Source organism: Nyctereutes procyonoides, unplaced genomic scaffold (genome assembly GCF_905146905.1).
Source record: "Nyctereutes procyonoides isolate TBG_1078 unplaced genomic scaffold, NYPRO_anot_genome, whole genome shotgun sequence".
Taxonomy (NCBI): domain Eukaryota; kingdom Metazoa; phylum Chordata; class Mammalia; order Carnivora; family Canidae; genus Nyctereutes; species Nyctereutes procyonoides.
Window position 1 is genome coordinate 11509810 of NW_026575135.1, and position 13442 is coordinate 11523251.

At 47.3% G+C, this 13442-nt stretch overlaps 1 non-coding gene across 1 annotated transcript; it reads left to right on the forward strand.

Annotated features, from left to right (window-relative positions):
• The first annotated feature begins 10265 nt into the window (after positions 1-10265).
• On the forward strand, positions 10266-10338 carry TRNAK-CUU (transfer RNA lysine (anticodon CUU)). Its single transcript has one exon. It is a non-coding gene; the product is annotated as a tRNA-Lys (tRNA).
• Positions 10339-13442: the final 3104 nt, after the last annotated feature.

Genomic DNA, 13442 nt, shown 5'->3' on the forward strand with positions numbered 1-13442 from the left:
CATTTTCATGATCCGTACAGGTGTTGGCTGACAATTGATTCCAAGTTCCCCTTCCTGGGGAATTCAGACCTCCTCTGGACAAATGATGGATGGGCCATCGTAATCCTGTTTGGCTCAGAAAGGACCATCCAGCTGAAGTGAGGGCGGAGTTGATTTCTAGAGACTGTGACAGAAACGACACTGTCCATTCTGATCCCCTCACCAGAAGGTTTTATTTATTTATTTATATGTATATATGTATGTATTTAACTTTTTATTTTTTCCAGAAGTATTTATTTATTTATTTATTTATTTATTTATTTATTTATTATTTTTTAAAGATTTAGCTGGCTGATATGGAGATCTACGCATTTTTTTTAAAGATTTTATTTATTTATTCATGAGAGACACACAGAAAGAGAGGCAGAGACACAGGCAGAGGGAGAAACGGGTTCCACGCAGGGAGCCCGATGTGGGACTCGATCCCAGGACCCCGGGATCACACCCTGAGCTGAAGGCAGAAGCTAAACCACTGAGCCACCCAGGCATCCCATTTTTCCAGAAGTTTTTAAACAGGATCATCCACATTTCCTAAGACTAAATCTCTGGCACAAAAGCCGATGAGAAAGTCTTCCACGGAAGTTCTTCTGGGCAAATTCTCTGATCCTCGGGTTCCTTTTCCCATAAGTCGAGGTTAATAATATGCACATGGCCAGTTTCCTGCAAAGACTCAATGAGGTAATGGATATGAAAGGAGCCGCACCGTATACAGCAGGCACCTGGCAGTTGTACCTGTAGTAAGAATAATAAGAGCACTGGCCATAATAACCTTTTCTTGAACACCAGGTGCCAGGTCCTATTCGGAGCATCTGACACATCATGTTAGGGGGACGCTATAGAAAAGCATGGCTGGGGGGATCCCTGGGTGGCGCGGCGGTTTGGTGCCTGCCTTTGGCCCAGGGCACGATCCTGGAGACCCGGGATCGAGTCCCACATCGGGCTCCCGGTGCATGGAGCCTGCTTCTCCCTCTGCCTGTGTCTCTGCCTCTCTCTGTGTGTGTGACTATCATAAATAAATTAAAAAAATCAAAAAAAAAAAAAAAAAAAAGAAAAGCATGGCTGAATGTGGCTTCTAGAGTTAGCCTGGGTGTCAGTACTGGATCTGTCACTCACCAGCTGTGATCCGGAACAAAGACTTCAACCCACCTCTACTTTGGTTTCCTGTTTGTAAAATGCAGAGAGGAATGGTGCCTTCTGGGCAACCCATGTGAAGTACTTGGTACAGTTACAGTGCTCTAGGAGTGTGGGAGTGATTTGCTACCATTAGCTCATTTGCTTACCCCAGGAACCCTTGGAGATCAAGACTGTTACTACTTTCTTCCACAGATGAGAGAGTTGAGGGCTGGAGAGACCATCAGAAGTCTCTGCCCGGAGTGTCGCAGAACCCCAATCTGACCCCAACACTGGCCGACTCCAAAGTCCTTGCGTATGGACTTCGCCTGCCTTCACCAACTCGCCTGCCCTTGGCTGTCGGAACACCAGGGCCCATTATCATTGTATTCTGTGTACCTTTATGGGATCTGCAGCAGAAATTGGAGTTCAAGTTTTTTTTTTTTCCAGCCTCAGAATGGGTGAGGGAAACCTCCCGGGTCACTGCTTCAAAGCAGCAAGGTGCAGTGTGGCAGGCAGGATGGCCAGCACCCAGGTCACCTGAAGGGGGGGCTTATTACAGATGTCCATTCACGACCAGCACCTCCAATCAGGATCTCTGCAGAGGGACTAGGAATTAGCATGTAAAAGGTGCCCCCAGCTGATTCTCACCTTTAGGAAGTTTGAGTAGATTTCCAAGGCCTTAGGTTTAAAACATGCATATAAATCCCAGACCATGTATCTTCTTGATTTGTGACGAGGATAACAGTCCCCATTCTCAAGGAACATGTGTGTAAAGGTGCCTAATAGTGCATGCACTATTTTTCAAACTTTAAAAAAATGTGGCCTGTGGTAAGGAATACATTTTGTATCACAACCAATACACGCATACACAAATGTGTGTGCATGTGTGTAAGTGCAACAGATCCCACAAAGCAGTACTCACGCCCCTACTTCAGGCAGTGCCTCCTGAGAGTTCCTGATCAAGCCAATTCTGATTTCATTTAGGAAAAAAAAAATGCTGGTAGAGATCCTCGGTGGCTTTTCTGAATAAATAAGTGCCCTTTATAAAGTTCTCACGTGTGCGATTTCAGCACCGTTTGGATCTTCACAATAACCCTGTGAGGAGGGGTAAGTTGGTAGCTGAGGAATCAGGAAAAGAAAGAACTAACAGATCTGGTTGTAGGGTCTTCCCTTCAGCCCACATGACTCGATACTGTCCCCAGTGTCACCTCAGTTAAGCCTCTCAGATGGTCCCCACAGGACTTTTTGGAAACTGGGGTTGAGGTCACTCTCATTTTTGAGGGTCCTGGTTTATTTTTAAAAATGAAGAAGTGCCAGGGCTGCCTGAGTGGCTCAGCAGTTGAGCATCTGCCTTTGGCTCAGGACATGATCCGTCTGGAGATCGAGTTCTCCGTTGGGCTCCCTCTAAGGATCCTGCTTCTCTCTCTGCCTATGTCTCTGCTTCTCTCTCTATGGATAAATACATTAAAAATCTTTTTTAAAAAATGAAGAAGTGCCAAAGAGGAGAAGAACTATCATATTTAACAAATCAATGCTCTGAATATACAAACACATCAACAGCAATGACTGCACATATTACCCTTATTTGGAAAATACACCAGAAGCCTATGTTTGAGGCCATCCGTGTTGTGGGACCCTATTCAAATAACCTTCCCATGTCCCCCACCCCGCCCCCTTGACTGGGGAGAGGTCCTCATGGCCAAACACATTTTACATGAATTTCTCTTGACAGAGGTTGTTGATATCTTGCTGGGACAGGTTCCCTGCAGGGTGGGGAGGGAAGCCAGCCATCAGTGAGAGCCAAGGAATGAGAAGAGCTGAAGTCATGGACAAAGTGAGTAAAAATGCTTTCCCAAAGCATGGCTCTAAAAGGCAAGAGTGAACCAGGTAGTAACTATAGCACGGGCTGCTTAAAGGAGTATTGATGTGAGGTGAGAGAGACCGAGCATACAGAAAATGATGGGAGGATGTAGCTAATGGACAGGTTGAACTTGAAGACATACAGAAGGAATTAAAGTGGGGAAAGATGGGGAAATACGCAGATGCAGACCCCAGAATCAGATGTGATGGGTGAACCGCATCACCGTGCAACCAAATAACAGATGCAAGAAAGTGTCTCCTGATAAGATTTTCCAAATAATGCATGAAAATGAAATGCTAGAATTAGAATGTCACCATTTTGCAACCCCTGGTGGATGAATAGACATAGACATTGAGCATCAATGGCTGTGAACATTAAAAAAGAAATGAAAATAAGACATTATGTGTTCCCCGATGAAAGAATGCAGTGTTCCCCGTAGGATTGCCAAAGGGATCGGTTCTGTGTCTGATGAAGACTTTGGGTCCTTACTTTGCGAGAACAGGGGATGGAGGGAAATGTTGAGCTGCGCCAAGAGCATGCAACCAGCAAAATTCAGATTGGGAGAAACCACAGGTCGGTCTCCAGAGTTCTTCAAAATATAAAGTATATGGAAGGGAAAAGGACAAAGGAAAAGCCCACAGAAGGAAATAGACGTCAGAGATATATCAAGGTTTTAAAAAGCAAAAATAAGGGGCACTTGGATGGCTCAGTGGTTGAGTAGCTGCCTTTGGCTCAGGTCGTAATCCAGGGGTCCTGGGATCGAGTCCCACATCAGGCTCCCCACGAGGAGCCGCTTCTCCCTCTCCCTGTGTCTCTGCCTCGCTCTTTGTGTCTCTCATGAATAAATAAAATCTTTTTTTTAAAAAAGCAAAAATTATTAAATTGTTTAAATGCCTAATTAGATGATAAACTCAAGGAAGTGGCTAATTTTAGAGGGAAGATCAGGACTGTGACTAGGATAAGCCATGTAGAGCTTCTGGGGGGGTGGCAAAGGTCTTTTTTTTTTTTAAGATTTATTTTACAGACACAGTGCATGTGTGCATTGGGGGAAGGGCAGAGGGACAGACTCTTCCAAGTAGAGTCCTCACTGATGGAGGAGGAGTGGTCCACAGGTTTCTTTCCCAGGACCCCAGGATCATGGCCTGAGCCAAAACTGAGAGTTGAATGCCTAACTGACTGAGCCACCCAGGTGCCCTGCAAAGTTCTGTTTTTCTTTCTTCTTTCTTTCTCTTTCTTTCTTTCTTTCTTTCTTTCTTTCTTTCTTTCTTTCTTTCTTTCTTTCTTTCTTCTATCCATTTATTCATGAGAGACACACGCTGAGAGAGGCAGAGACACAGGGAGAGGGAGAAGCAGGCTCCATGCAAGGAGCCCCATGCGGGACTGGATCCCAGGACCCCGGGATCACGCCCCGAGCCAAAGGCAGCCACTCAACCACTGAGCCCCCCAGGCATCCCTGTATCTGAGCTTTATTTTACTAGGTTAAACATATCAGAGGCAGCATCCTCTGTTTGCTGTGCATGTGGCTTGAAGCTCTGGCACCCAATGCCACAGTGAGGATGTCAATGGCAGTGGTTCTTCAAAGCCCTCGAATTCTACAGCTGTCTTCCTTCTCACAGCACCACCAACAAGGAGAATTTATAGCCCAACACGAGAGAAATTACAGAGGATTTAGAATCAGGTAGCCTGGACTAAAGCCTCCCGTCTACATGGTTCACTTGCTGTTTTCTACCTAATAGTTATGCAATCTCATGTAAATTCCCCAATCGCGTGGTGCTTCAATTTCCTCATGTATCAAACAGGAATAATGTATTGTTGTGAGGATTAGGTAAGTGTGTGCAATGGTATACAGTAGATGCTCAAGTGATGCTATTACTATAATTATTTTTATGAGTCAAAGAACAGGCTGGCCAGGTTCTCGGATCTGGAAAGTGTGTGTGAGTCCACTACCATGTTGGGTAGTCATTCTGATTGTTCCCATAGTTGCTCTAAGCCCACTAGTAGTTTCTCTTCCTGTCTTCTGCTTTCTCATGAGGACAGGCCCAAGCAGGGAAGCATGGAGTCATACTTTTGAGTGCTGGGAGCATGTGACGGTCTCTGGGGTATCTTTCCCTGAGGACGCTATATAAGGAATCAATGAGTCATTACCAAAATCAATGACAAACACCTTCACTGACTATTCCTTTCCTGTCTGGGATTCTGGACTTGGGGGATATGGGCCTATCTGCAGGAAGCCATCTACTCTCCGGGACCCATCTTGGGCCAACAGTGCTGAGGCTACCAGGACCTTCTGACACTCCGCCTCTTCAAAGACAAATCTGGTCAACATCTTGCTCCTCCAGGAGACATTTGGCAATTTCTCTTGGTCATCACAACTGGGAAGATGCAACTGGCATCTACTGGGTAGAGACTAGGTATGCTGCTAAACATTCTACGTGACTCAAGACAGATCCTTACAGCAAAGAATTATCAGGTCCAAAATGTCAATAATGCCGAGGCTGAGAAACCTTGATCTAGAGGGAAGTGGGCAAGGAGGCTTGTGACCTGCAACCTCTAGGTCCCGCCCCAGGCACATTGGCCCAGGCCCAGTTTACAGACAGAATGCTTGAGGCTTTGAGAGGTTATGTGGCTTGCCCTAAATCACCAAGCTGTGGGGTAGGTGGTTTCCTGACTTTAAGGCTCATTCTCTGTTAGCTATCACCTCCTCAAGATTTCCTGAAAATTGAGATTTATGACAGTCCTTTCAAATATGACCTTCAAAGGACAACCTGCACCACAAGAAGGAAGTGGTGGTTCCCCCCACCTTAGGAGTGGCTCATACAACAAACTCTCACTGGTTTCCCGTTCCCAACTCTGAGATGATCCAGCCCAGCTTCTGAGTGAGGCACACAGGCCCTTACAAGTTTGGGTCCATTCGGTGCCCTGACCTCCCATGACAACTCTCTCAGCTCCCGCCTGCTCTTTTAGGGCTTCCTCTACACCCCACGGTCTCACAGCCATGCCTTTGTTCACTGTTTGCCCAATTGGTCCCCATTCTACCTGAGGGTGCCAGGTGATTTTAGGGGGATAGAGGCATGGCTGTTTTTCCCTTGAATACTTAGGTATTTGTTTTAATGTGCAGCAGGAGAAAAGAAACTGGGAAGCAACCCCATGACACAGTGTGTGGTTTTAAAATGAATGACTTTAGGTTTAGAAACTGTCAATTCAACTCATCACCTAGATGTTGTACAGGCAGCAGTAAAAATCGTGAAGGTGGTGTGAAGAGCCCGAAGTGTGTCTTTGCATGACCTCTTTCTCGGCCCTGATACCCCCTTCCCCCCCCACCCCCCCACCCCCGCCTGCTCGCAGCTACCTCCCTGCATCCCAACCCATCACACGGCTCCCCAGCTCCTGCCTACTCACACTGGGAGACCCAGCTGAGGCTTTCATTCCAGAAGCTTTTCTGACCCCCGCCACGCTTCCTACCAGGCTGGGTCAAGTATTTCCTTTGTGAATTCCAGCAGGCAGGACACACAGCTAAGCTGACTCTCAACTGCCTACCGAGCCCAGCCTGAGGCCCAGTGCAGGAGGCTCGGAGCAATTGCCGAACAGCAGGCATAAAGCACAGCTCTTTACTGTGAGGTTCCCGTCTCCACTTCAGGCAGAAACGAGCTCCTGACCAGAGCAGAACCTTAGTGACAAGCCAGGGCCCAGAGCGTTTCAACCTCCTCTCTGCAACTCATCCTCACGGGGGGTGGGGGGGTGGACCATGCACTGTATAGCGTGGTACCCCAACTGAGTCTACACAGCCTGTTGCCACGTGCAACTCAGGACTTGGGAGACCTCATTCTGTTTGCATTTGGTCAACTCAGTTTTTCCCCTCTGAGCGTCAGTGTCCCCATCCATAAGATGGGACAGGGGACGGATACCCACCTCCCCCAGGTTGCTGTGAGTTTTGACCTGAGTGAACGGCCGTGGAAGCATTTTGTAAACCATAAACACTTTTGAATGAATGCAAGGGGTTGTTATTTTTAAACTCACAAATGAGGACAGCCTGGTGCTCTGGGGTTTTCAATGTGATGCTGTGTAACTAGAATAACCGGATTGCATGTTCGTGCATCTATACATGCGTGCGCGCACACACCCTGCTTACAGAATGTGGTTTTGAGGCCTCTTTGAGATCCTGCAAATGCAAGCAGCTCAGAGAAGACAATTAGGACACTACTTTGCCCTTAGAAGGACAAAGCCTAAGAGGAGAAGCTCAAGATCAAAATCCAGGAACGCTTTCTTCCCTTCAGACATTCACCAGCACTTGCCTGAGTAGCTCCTCCGAGCCAGGCCCTGACAACAGGGAGACCCAACCAGGGATGGCTCTCTGCCCTCGACAATCATCTGTGCCAGCAGGAAGGACCCAAGCGTGAAGAAGCACTTCCATGCTGAGCCATGAGGACCAGGACTCACGACACACAGGGTACTGCAGGAATTCCTGGGTGTAGCCCCAAGTCCTGGGGAGCCAACACGACAGATGAGAAAGACGTTTTCAGATGAAAGACACAGAATACTATTTTACTAATCATCTTATACATGATTTCCTGGAAAAATAGAATATCTTTATTTTTCAAAGGTGTGTTTAAATTGCCTAAGTGTCTGGGGAGAGGAACACATTGGCATTGAGAGGCACAGCTTTAGGCCCGAGCCCTTCTAAGGCCCGGAGCCTATGTCCGGTACTTCCAGGCGCGGCCCCAGTGTCGAGCAGAAGGGTTGGTGCAACAGTCGAGGCTGCAGATAAATGCAGGGCCAACATCGGCACACTCTGACAGCCAGCAGACACTGGCTGGTTGAGTCCTGTGCGGGGCCTGGGGGCTGGAGGACGACCGGAGGGTGCACGCTGTCTATGCGTCAGCAAGTCAGGCCACAAAGGGGGAACCTGTGATGCCTGATGCCGAGACTGCCTCTGCCCCGAGCTGAGAGAGACAAGGGAGACCTGCCCGGAGGATGAGCTCTGCGCCACTGATGAAAGCTGCTCCCTGCCTGCCAGTCGTGGCTTCATCTCAAGCACACCCTAGGGGCCACCGTGTGGGGGCCAGACGAGCCGGGACCTGACGCCACAACTTTGTGGGTCCCTACAGTTCGCATCCTCCCAATTCTGGGCTCCTCTGGACCAAGGCCGGATGCTTTATCTCCAAGTTCCTGGCACAGTGTAGGGACTCTGAGAATGGTTGTTGCATGAATGCAAGACTGGAACAGCATCATAAATCGATAGAAGAGCCGGAGGGCGAACACCACATAACCCGAAGCCTTGCACTCTCAAGGGTCACAAGTGGCTCTGATTTAGAGCTCTCTCACTTAGTTTATCCGAGAATTTCCATCAGGCATTTCTGCCTTTTCATGTTAAAAGTATTAATATTATTAAGAGGCAAGATCTATGTACTACCTATGTAAATCATGAAATGTAATTTAAAAATGGATACCCTTAAACCACCAGCCACCTCAAGAACTGGGACATCTCCGGTACTAATGCGTTCACCTGGGAGAGCCTCTACTAACTCCCCACCCTGGAGACCCTCGCAGACCTTCTTTTGCGGCCACTTTCCTGAACTTTCTGTTGGATGTTCCATTTATGATTTAATGGTTTCACTCCAAATGTGTATAGAAAAAAACAGTCTATAATTTGGTTTATTTTGTTTCACTTGTTTTGAGCTTCATAATAGGGAAAATACTCTGAAATCGTATGCACCTTGCTTGGTTTATTCACTAGTTCCATTAATTGAATGCGGCTATAATTCACTCATGCTCCCCTCTGAGGAGTATTCCATTATGTAATTATACCATCATACATTCACTCATTCATTCATTCATCCATCCATTCATTCATTCACCTGCTGATGGACAGTAGGCTTGTTTCCAGGAGTTTGGCACTATTTACAACATTGCTATGAACACTCTGGGTGTATTTTCTGGTGCACACGATTAGGGCTTCATCTCAGGTATATACCAAGAAGTAGATTGTTGGGTTGTAAAGTTTCAGAATGTTTAGGAGCTGGTGAAGTATAGCCATGGCCTGAAACTCAGAACTGTCTGAGACCAGGCCCAGAATACTCTTCAGCCTTGCTCCCCTCACGCACGCCACGGTCACCCCTCCATGTGCCATATCCAGAATGCTGATTTGCCCTGCACTTCATGGGCTCTAGGACTTGACCTTGCCTAGAGAGCCCTTCTAGCCCCTCCTCCATCTCCTCTCTTCTCTCAAAGTTCACCTCAAGGCCTCACCTCCCTGCCCGATGGCCAGTCTCCTCTGCACGGCTGCACTCTTCGCTTGGGTTCAGGGAGGGAATATCCACTGCTAGCCTCAGCTCTACTGTCTCATGGAGTTGTGATTTTAGACAATTTTTTCATCTCTGAACCACCAACCCACACCCCTAAATCAGGAGGGAAATGCCACGACTACTGAATATTTACTGAGGCCAGGCCTTCTTGTTTTTATGTGCATTCCTCAATTAACACAATGTGGTATCGTGTTGTCGTTAGGGTCATACGCTTTGGAATTAGATCATCCCGGGCTTGAGGATTAAGTGAGTCAACATATATAAAAGACTTAGCACAATGCCTGGCACATAGAAAACGTGCAGCAATTTTAAGCTGTGGTTAGTACTCACGCCCTCATAAAGGAGTCACTTATGAAGGAGTCACTATTTTTGTTCCCAGTTTACAGAATAGGAAACTGAGGCACACAGAGATTATACAGCTTGCCCCAGGTATTCGGTTGAGTAAGGATTTGCACCTTAACCACAAGCCTGAGCCCCTAATGACTTTCCCTAACTACAGCTTGAAGATGAGAGGCTGAAAAGAAAGTAGTGAAATCAGAAAGCAGTTTCTTCTTTTCTGTCTGTTGAATATTTATTTGGCCAAACTCCTTTGGCCGGTGCTCAACTCTGTATTTTCTCTCTTTAAAAATGAAAACTTTCAGACAGAAAAGCCTGGCTATTTTTGCATCTCGTACCTTCCTGGTCTAGCCAGGCAAAAAAAGGATGCACTTAAAACGGTCACAACGGTTCACTTAGGGGGAACCTCCTTGCTAGGAGTCACTCCTGCTTTCTGTCTTTCTCTCACCTAAAAAAAAAAAAAAAAAAAAAAAAAAAGTTTATGAAGCAATAAGCCGACTCTATAAACATGTTTTCCAATTCACTACCAGCTGTCTGGTGAATCATAAAGCTCCTTGAAATGAGTGTGAATAAGGACCATCCCAACAGTGAAAAGATTAGGAGACTTTAGGGGCGCCTGGCTGGCTCAGTCGGTAGAGCGTGCGACTCTTGATCTCAGGGTTGTGAGTTCAAGCCCCATGCTGGGCATAGAGCCTGCTTAAAAAAAAAAAAAAAAAAGGATGAGGACACTTTGGGTTTTAAAGTGGTAAATAAACTGGTAATCAGAAGCCTTCAGATCATTTTGGTCTTTTAAAGAGAAAATGCTCTGCTTGAGTCTTCCCTGGCCTTTGCACCCAGGTATTAGAAGCCCTTTTCAACAGGATTTGGTGTTTGGGGTGTGTCTGTGGGGGAAACCGTAAAGTGCCTCCTCTCAAAATTCTGATTGTGGCCTCCCTGTAGGAGGAGGCTAGGCTGAGGGAGGAGCGGGGATACAGCTGGGAAGGGGAGCAGAGTTGTCCCCAGGGCCACCGAGGAGCAGACCAAGGGCTGCACCCCTAGGCCCCACAGCCAGCAGAACTCCAAGGAGCCACCACACCTGTGGAGTGAGGCAGAGGGCGTGGGAGGGGCCCCCACCTGCTGGAAGAGTGTGAGTGGTCACTTCAGGGGACTTAGGGGGGGCTGTCCAGCAGCCTGGCATCCAGATTTCACAGGACCTTAGCCCACCAGGTGCTGAGACTCTGACCCGACAGCTCCATCAAAGCCAGGCTTCTCTGCCTCAAGCTCAGGGCTCTCTGTTCTGAACTGTGCTCTCCCTCAGCTCCTCAACCTCTCCTACTGAACCCTTGCCCATCAAACACCAACTCCCCATGTGCCCCGGCCTCCCAGCCCCTCGTAACCACCGGTCCACCTTCTGTTCCTAGGAATTTGAGTACCCTCGGTACCTCACACAAGTGGAATCACGCAGCCTTTTTCTGTTTTGTGGCTGGCTTATTTTACTTAGCAGAATGTCCACAGGTTCACCCGTGTTGTGCCATATGTCAGAAATCCCCCCCCTTTTGAAGGTTGAATAATAAGGACCCCTGGGTGGCTCAGTGGTTGAGCATCTGTCTTTGGCTCAGGGCGTGATCCTGGGGCCCTGGGATCGAGTCCCGAATCAGGATCCCCGCAGGGAGCTGCTTCTCCCTCTGCCTGTGTCTCTGTGTCTCTCATGAATAAATGAATAAATCTTTTTTTTTTCTTAAAGGCTGAACAGTATTCCATTAGATATATTCCACATTTTGCTTATCCACTCATCCATTGCTGTGCACTTAGGCTGGGCCCCCCTTTTGGCTACCATGAATCATGATGCTACGAACGTGGGTGCACAATATCTGTTTGAGACCCGATTTCAATTCTTTTAGGTATATATCCAGGACTGGAATTACTGGACCATGTGGTAAATCTATGTTTAAGTTTTTGAAACCTGCCGTATTGTGTTTCAGGATGGCCACACCACTTTACATTCTTTTTTTTTTTTTTTACCACTTTACATTCTTCCTAACAGTGCACCCATGTTCTAATTACTTTAGATCCTCACAAACACTTATTATTTGCTATTTTTGTTTGTTTGTCTTTTCAGGGTGGCCACCTTGATGGGTGTGCGGTGGTAGCTCATTGTTGTTTTGAAGCCACTAAGTCGTAGTCATCTTTTACGTTAGTTGCAGGCCCTCCACCAATGAGACATGGGATTAAACCTGGAGGGATTTTCTTGGGAGAAACACCTGTGAGGGAAAACCAAGAGGGAGCGACGGGAGGCTGGGGAGGCTCTGGGGGTCAGAAAGGGAACAGAGGACAGCCCAGGTGGCTCAGCTGTTTAGTGCCACCTTCGGCCCAGGGCCTGATCCTGGAGACCCAGGATCGAGTCCCACGTCAGGCTCCCTGCATGGAGCCTGCTTCTCCCTCTGCCTGTATCTCTGTCTCTCTGTCTCTCATGAATAAATAAATAAAATCTTAAAAACAAAACAAAAACAAAAACAAAAAAAAAAACAAAAAGAAAGGGAACAGAGTGGTCTGTGGGCAGAACAAGGGTGGCCACGAGTCTGACCCCAAGTGAAGGAGACAAGGAAGGAAGTTGGGGAGAAGCATTCTCGACTGCCGTGCAGCCTCAGGAAGGTTCAGCAAGGTTGTCGGGGAGACCTTGAGCCAGTGTCACCTCGCAGAGGAGTCCAGCGTCTCCCAGGGTCAGGGCTGCCGTGGTACACCGGGCCATTGACTAATGGTTAGGAGCAGCCCGTGGAGAGTGCAGCGAGTACAAACACAGTGAAGGGTTTCAGACCAGCTCTGGGCCAATTACAGGGAGTGACTCTGTAGTTGGAAGCCTAAGTTATCTAAGGTTAAATAGAGTACGGTAGGCCCCTAATCTGACTCGACTGACGCTTTTCATAAAATGGGGAAATTTGGTCACAGACTCCCATCCAGGGACAATACCGTGTGAAGATGAAGGCAGAGATGGGTGATACTTCTACAGGCCAAAGAATGTCAGAGATTGCCAGCCAAACCCCAGAAGCGAGGCGAGAGGGAGACAGGGAATGGAGTCTCCCTCACGGCCCCCAGAAGGACCCAACCTAGTCTTGCCAACACTTGGATCTCAGACCTCGAGTCTCCAGAGCTATGAGACGAGCCATTTCTGTTGTGTGAGCCACTCGGTTTGCAGCATTTTGTACGGTGGGGCCCAGCAGATGAATAGAGGAGAGGAAGAAACCGGGTTATCACGGTGATCACTTTGGGTATTTACTTTTTAAGGAGCTCTACCCTACTGTATGATGACATTAAAGAAAATTATGTTACTAGAAAAAAAATTATTGCTTATCAGGAGATTATTCTGATGTGGCAATACACAAATGTTTTCAAACAGCTGGTACCTTGTAGAAGGAGGTTCTTGTAAACAGGATATTCCTGTTGGCATGGGGCTGCATATTTGCTTAAAAAAACAGTGCCCTGTTTCTGCAACAGTCAACCAACGCAAACAAGGAAATATAGCTAGAGAAATGAGAAAACACATACATTGCAGAAAATCCCCTGGACACGAATGTAGACAAGACCAGCTGAAGGGTGACAAAAGGTGTCTGGCAAACACAGAAGCTTGCCCTTTGAAAATGTTTGACATTTTCCTGGAAAAGAAAAAAGCATAGAATGTCAGGTATATTGAAAAGAAGAAAGCATAGAATGTCAAAGCTGGAAGGGAGCTTAGAGATAATCTCCCCTATCTGCAAAATTTTACTGGTTGAAAGCGCTGAAGCCCAGAGAGGGGAAGGGACTTGCCCAAGGTCACC